The sequence below is a fragment of the Molossus molossus genome, unplaced genomic scaffold, assembly GCF_014108415.1.
Source record: "Molossus molossus isolate mMolMol1 unplaced genomic scaffold, mMolMol1.p scaffold_m16_p_6, whole genome shotgun sequence".
Classification (NCBI taxonomy): domain Eukaryota; kingdom Metazoa; phylum Chordata; class Mammalia; order Chiroptera; family Molossidae; genus Molossus; species Molossus molossus.
This window is the reverse complement of record NW_023425399.1, coordinates 85,619,069-85,626,294: the sequence shown is the minus strand read 5'-3', so window position 1 is coordinate 85,626,294 and position 7,226 is coordinate 85,619,069. Positions and strand designations below refer to the sequence as shown.

The 7,226-nt window shown below is 39.9% G+C and overlaps 1 pseudogene; it reads left to right on the top strand.

The window, feature by feature from the left end:
* Positions 1-6,005: 6,005 nt before the first annotated feature.
* On the top strand, positions 6,006-6,875 carry LOC118618693 (annotated as a pseudogene).
* The last annotated feature ends 351 nt before the right edge of the window (positions 6,876-7,226 follow it).

Here is a 7,226-nt window from a genome sequence, read left to right as displayed (position 1 = left end):
CATCAACAGATAGAGTACCTGAGCTATTCTGTGAGTCAGAAAAACACTCAGACCCATGGGTGTAGTTCTTTCCTTTAGATTACAATGCAAAGACCACATTGTATTCCAATGCAAAGTTCTCTGACAATCATACACAAAATCACCGTAGGTGTGTGTTAGCATAGTTTTAATTATTTCTTTATTCTGTAAATCAAAACCATTTAAGTGAATTTAGGTGGTAATTTCTTCAGGATGAGTTAACATGTCAGATCTAATTGGCTTTTCTTTGTCACCCATGCCCGAGGGTAGTTAATCATTATCATTCTTTTAACTATGACAATCACTTTCCTAAACACCCATTTGCTTTTTTTATTGACTCTCTGAATTGGAGAGTCCATACATATTACGACATTAACACCCTAATATAAATTCAGATTTCATCATCACTGATTGTTATATTAGCAGAAAAAAATTATGAGAGTATGCATTTGCAATATGACACTTTCACATGTGTACCTAAGAAGAAAATAAAACTTACTTTCTAGAGGTCAGACAGTAAATTAGAAAGAAAAAGACTGTGTATTGTGCATTTTGTAGGAATGAATTTCTCAGAGAAAATTACCTGCTATAAGAAAATAAATGCGGCAAAATCTAATCTTAATACCTAATCATTGTTCGCAATTAGTGTTTATTTACTGAGAACCAGGCTCTATTGAAATGCTTTACTTGCACTATCTATTTAATCTTTTCAGTAACCTTATGGGGTATAAAATGTCATCTCATTTCACTAAAGATGAAACTGATAAGTAGAGAAAGTGACTTGCCCAAAGCACACAGCAGGATTTGCAAATCAAAACCAGACAGTTTGGCTCAAGTTTGTTATTTTGATCTTATCATTACTGTTTCCAACCTCCTACTGACATCAAGTGTAAGCTAGCATCCTGTTCACACTCAGTATCCTTATTTGCCAGAAAAAACACAGAACTACCTAAAATTGTAATATAAACTACAAAAACCAACACAATGCCAAACCTACAGCATTGAGTCCTTCTAAAACCTAAAGTAAACAAAGAACAGTTTCCCTTGTATTCCTAGTATTTGTAAATATAACCTTAGAAGTGTTATAAGTATATTTTGCATATTTTTTCTCAGACATGTATGTTCTATAGTTTCTTGGCAATCATTTTGTTCACCATGTAGTTTGTTATTGTTTTTCTCCTGACTCCTTACCTAGAAAATGGTTTTTATTCTTGTCTGTTGTTTCCTATAAAAACACCATCCTGCTTTCTTCCCATATAGATCAGCTGTCCCATATCTCTATTTGATAACATGGACTTCATCTAGTATCCATGACGGGTGTATCTTTGGACTGTCACAGGAGAAAAGTTTCCTTCCCTGGGTAAATTTTGTCTGCTTCTCCTTCACATCCTTTTCGTCTTCTCTTTTTGTGTTCAGCAATGGCAAAAGGTCAGGTCTATTTTACAGAAAAGGTGCATCTCCTGCCTGGTGCTTTTCCTGATTTAAAAAGTCAGCTTTTCAATGTGGCTTCAGATTTGTCTGATGAAGACAAATTGTAGATTCTGAGGAGAAACCTGGAAATGATGGCATACTTTTCTCAGGTATAATAACCTCTAGATTGCTCTGTGACAGTTTTTAAATGCTGCCTTAATCACAGTGGTGAACACTAATGAGGGTTTGTGCCAGATGAAATGGGAAGTTGAAGGTCACATGAAGCTTGATATACTTAATAAAACTAACTTTGAGTTTCATGAGCATTAAATCAGTGGTGATGAAGCTATTTTCTTGAAAGATGGGGAAGAGAGCATCAAAAACTCACATTTCATAGAAAAGCCTTTTCCACAGAAAGTAATAAATCATCCGCTGAGTGGTCCCCCACCACCACAAATGCCAAGATGTGGCCAGTTTCCTCCTCAGTGAGTATGAACCAGCAAGGGTACTCTTAGAACAAACTTTATCTACTGAAGAAACTTCAACTATATTTAAGCAAAGGAAGAAAATTATAATTTCTCTAGTGTGTCCAGTATTATCCTAAGGGTTTTCATATATTGTCATTTAATCGAAATTCCCTCAATAATCTGTAGACGGTGTTAATGCCATTCACCACCATTTTCACAGATGAGGGGACAGAGGCTTACAATGCTTGACTTGGTTGACAAGTAGCCAAAGTAGGGTTCTAATCACTGCTCTGTGCAACAGTCAGAGGAAACACATGTGAGCTTCGCTAAGGATTGCCATGAAGGGGCTAGTCATTAAGCCTGGGTTTGCAAGCCAGAAGTGCCTTTGCTCCCCAAACACCGCTTCACTCTTTGCTCATACCTAACATTTCAGAATTAGGTGTCTTCATTTTTACCCTTGATTTCCTATGCATTATTTTATTCTAAAATGCAAATTTTTAGGGACAGGTAACATAATATGCCATATCAGTCACTGACGCCTTAGCATGAACACCTTTTTAAACTTCTTTCTGGAAAGCAACCTTTAATAAAGGAAAGTAAATGGAGAAAGGGTGCATCAGGAGTAGCTTCACAATACACTGCAAATACCACAAATTGTTAGCTCTTTATGGCTACCTTCTCTGCGGGCAGAATATCAGGCACTTTTTCAATGAGAAATTAGAAATACAAAGTATACCACTCTAAGATAGCACCGTTGGACTTTTTGATGGAATGTAGTGAGTTTCCACAGTTCTAAATGTCCTGGTAGATGGCTAAGACTTGTCAAACATGTTGTAAAAAGAAGTCTGTTATGTGTCTACTGAGTTTGTCTGGGATTATTTTACCAGACAGAAAATAGTTGTGATCTAGCCTTTGGAACATCTCTAGATTTCTATTTCTTCCACAAGAAGTCTCCCATCATTCATGAAAAGGAAAACTAAAGACCCAAGTCATACATGTGTTCCCCAAAACAAATACATCAATGCTGTAGTGATTCTTTTGACTTATTTATTTCTAGTGTGACTATGAAAGTACTTCTCCTGTGTCAACTACTCTTAGAAGAAAACAATAATCAAAGGGAAAGACGGTGGGAGAGTCTCAGCATTGGGGAAAAATCATAGCCTTTATTGTTTCATAAATCAGTTTGGTAATGATAATTAATAATTAACGTGGTGTGTCTCTAGATAGCACTTTTTTTTTTCCTATTTGGGGTGTTTTCCATGCTTTCCAAACACAGCTAATAAATGTGAAGTCATAAAATCTTCATGACATCCAAAATATGCTTGACTGCAGTGGCAAGCAAGAAAGTGCTTACATAATGATATCTCCCCAGCCTTTGGTGGAGGGTGTTGGAGCTGTGCTTCCTGCTCAGTCAGCTAAAGCCACAGAAGATTAAATGCTATGTACATAACAGCCAGTTAGCCCGGGTCTGTCGTGGAGGCTGGCAGGTGTTTCCATGATATTTTGCTTCACCTGTCACAGCACACAGGGCAGCCAGCACCTGGCAACCTGACAAACAGCACACTCTTGAATTGCTTTGAGACAGCACACGCAGCAGCTGCCACCACCAGCGTTCCTAGGTAAACAGCAGGTTTGCACCTGCTGGGTAAGCCTCACCTTCCTACTGGCCAATCAGGTGACACCAGGTAACAGCAGGCAGCCTGTGCTAATGCAAGTGACCTAGGAGATTAGTGGAAGTCCATCAGCATTGATTTTTCCCTCAGATATGTGATATCTGTCCCCTGGTTGACTCTTGAGGGCATTTAATTCAACCCTTTTCCAAGAAAAATCAGAGTAATTAAATTTGCCTTATGAACAGTTCCTTTGAGTTCTTCCTTCCCTCCTCTGCCTTCTTTTGAAGACAAAGAGAAAAGATGACGGAGCTCAAGTTTTTCATTTTCTGTGTTATCACCAATACCTGTTTAGAGACCTAGAATGAAGGATGAGAGGGGGGCAAATGAACATTCTCCCACAGACCACTCAAAGAACCATGCTCCCAGCCTCCGTGACAAGAAACATGGGGCTGCAACAAAATATATTTGTTTAGAAAGAGTCCAGATGGATTTTTTTAAAAGATAATTTTCAGTGTTACATGGGATTCTACAGCTATCACCTTTCCTATACAGTGAGAGTCAGAAGGTCAGCCTTTAATCTGCTGAAGCAAGAGGGAGTCCCTTTAACACCGCCTCCACCTGACATTCCCCCTCGCCCTCCACACACACTCTTGTGACATTTTTAGCAGGATCTATTCGAAGGCTCAGTGAGCAGCACAGTTCAGGCTTTAGGGAATGCAGACCAGAAAAATAGAACAGAAAGGGGCAATGGAAGAGCACAATCCCAGGGTATTCATAAGAACTTTCCTTCTTGATCACAACTTCTGCAAGCCACAAACATCCCTCTTAATGGAGAAAGCATTGGATTTGATTGAAACACACAAGCCCTTTTAGGTGGGGAAAGACAAACCAAACAAGGCTAATTCATAAAGCAGATTGCTCAGTAGCAATTGTTCTGAGCCAGCAGGTGACAACAAATTGGGCTTCGGCTATAATTAATTTGTATGCAGTTTAGTCCCCAGAGTATGTCTCCTTGTGACTTGACTGTTCTCTGAAAAGAGTCAAGGGCTTCGGTTTATCAGAGAGGCAGTGCATTTTCAACAGGAAACACACACAACAGTATAAGCCAAGCCTTGAAGAGGAGACAGAAAAGGGGAGAACTGTGAGCCAGGGGTGGAAATATACTAGAAGCTGCAATGTTTTAGGTTCTTTCATTTTCATCCCAAGCACAAAGAATATTTAACCTGGTAGAACAAAGACTGAATAGGCCTGAAGGAAAATGATCAAAAGTCTGTCTCAGATTCTAAAGCTAACAGTGTTTTGCTTATGGCTTGTTTATGCCGTTTTTATCCAAAGGAATAATGCAACTGTGAGCTAGTGTGCGGCTGAAGAATCGTTCCAATGAGATAGGTTAATTATTTATTAATATTGATTTGGGAGAACATTTCTGCAAACTCAAAGTATATTCCTTTTTCTACTTTAACATTTCTAAAACTTATATAACAATTCCCCACAGTTGTTATTAAATCAAATAACTAATTGTTATAACACACTTGAAACAGCTGTCAATTTGCTATATGAAACACATCTATTCATATATTTTAAGTAAAATAACATATGATATGTACCTTATACATAATAAATGATGCATAATGATAAGAATGTAAATTTTTGTTTTTGGACTGTCTCTCAGGTCATATTAATCACTAAAATACTAGTGGTGTAAAATTGGGGATAAGTATACTCAGAAATATATGGGGAATTCTCTAGGGCCTTCTTCAACCCAATTTTAAAGTTCCAAAAAACAACTAGATGATGTTAGCCAAGACCTATAGGTTATATAAATAGATTGTGAAGAAAACAGTGAGAAAAATCTCTTTAACATTGTTTTCTTTTTCTATCCTTTAACATCTGCACCAACATCAAAAGGGAAACAGACATTTAAGACACACAAAGAAGGGGCAAGTGTCAAACTCTGGATTCTAGTAGGACAGAGGTAGTACGCTTTATCTGTGGACTGTATAGACAAATATTTGAGAAACAGAAGTGGTATTTTACAATGAAAACTAATTTGCACACATATGAAAGGGGACACTGTGACACCTGAACCCCAGGGGTGGTGTGTCTTGGTACGTGAATCTGAGACCACGACTCGCCTGAGCTCGTCTTCATCTGTACAAGACGCTGACATTCCTGCACAACTGGAGGAAATAACTCGTAGGGATGGGAGTGAAATCTGGATGCTAACCTGTTCAACTCGACCTGTGTGCCAATTTAAAAAATATAGATGTGGCTACATCTTTTCAAAAGTAACAAAACAAACAAATAAAAACACCTTAAGATCGTTATTCTTCCTTAAACGAGTCTCAGAAATAAAGAAAAACACATAACTGATGCTGCATGTGGGTGAGAAGGGTGGAGGGCAGAAAGGAGGGATCAATAAGCATAGTTTTGGGGAGGCCAACATTTACATTAAAGAAAGATCAGCTTTTGTGCTTCTTTCCCAAGGAGACACCAAATGGAGGATGACGCTGGTGCTGCAGGAGGCCCCGGAGGCCCTGGGGGCCCTGGAATGCGAGGCCCTGGAGGCTTCCGTGGAGGATTTGGCAGCAGCATCCTGGCCGAGGTCGCGGCTGTGGAGCTCGCTGAGGCAAGGCGGAGGACAAGGAGTGGATCCCTGTCACCAAGCTGGGCCGCCTGGTCAAGGTCATGAAGATCAAGTCCCTGGAGAGATCTATCTTTTCTCCTTGCCAACCAAGGAATCCGAGATCATTGACTTTTTCTTGGGGGCATCCCTCAAGGATGAGGTTTTGAAGAGTATGCCCTTGCAAAAGCAGACATGTGCTGGCTAGAGGACCCAGTTCAAGGCATTTGTCGCCATTGGGGACTACAATGGATGTGTAGGTCTGGGCGTTAAGTGCTCGAAGGAAGTAGCCACTGCCATCCGTGGGGCCATCATCCTAGCCAAGCTCTCTATTGTCCCTGTGCGGAGAGGCTACTGGGGAACAAGATTGGCAAGCCCTGTACTGTCCCTTGCAAGGTGACTGGCCGCTGTGGCTCTGTACTGGTGCGCCTCATCCCCGCCCCAGGGGCGCCGGCATAGTCTCAGCCCCTGTACCCAAAAAGTTGCTGATGATGGCTGGTATTGACAATTGCTACACCTCGGCCAGGGGCTGCACTGCCACCCTGGGCAACTTTGCCAAGGCCACCTTTGATGCCATCTCTAAGACCTACAGTTATCTCAGCCCCGATCTCTGGAAAGAGACTGTGTTCACCAAGTCTCCCTATCAGGAATTCACAGACCATCTTGTGAAGACCCACACCAGAGTTTCTGTGCGGAGGACCCAGGCTCCAGCTGTGGCCACCACATAATTTTATACAAGAAAAAGTGAATAAAGCCTGTTAATTAAAAAATAAATAAATAAAAATAAATAAATAAATAAAAGATCATCTTTTGTAATTGATGATTACAAAATGAAATTGTACGTTAAGGCTTTATACTCAGAGTTTTGTCTTACACATCATAGAAACTAAATAATTATTCAATTAAAATTTGTGTCAGTTTTGATGAGGTGTAGTTTACCTACAATAAAATGCACAAGTTTTAAACTTAATGAGTTTTAACAAATGTATACTCTTATTTAACGGCTTCCTTAATCAAGACATGAAATATTTCTATCACCCAGGAAAGATCTCTCATGCCTACAAGCCAACAATCCCTGCCTCCCCTCCCACCCCC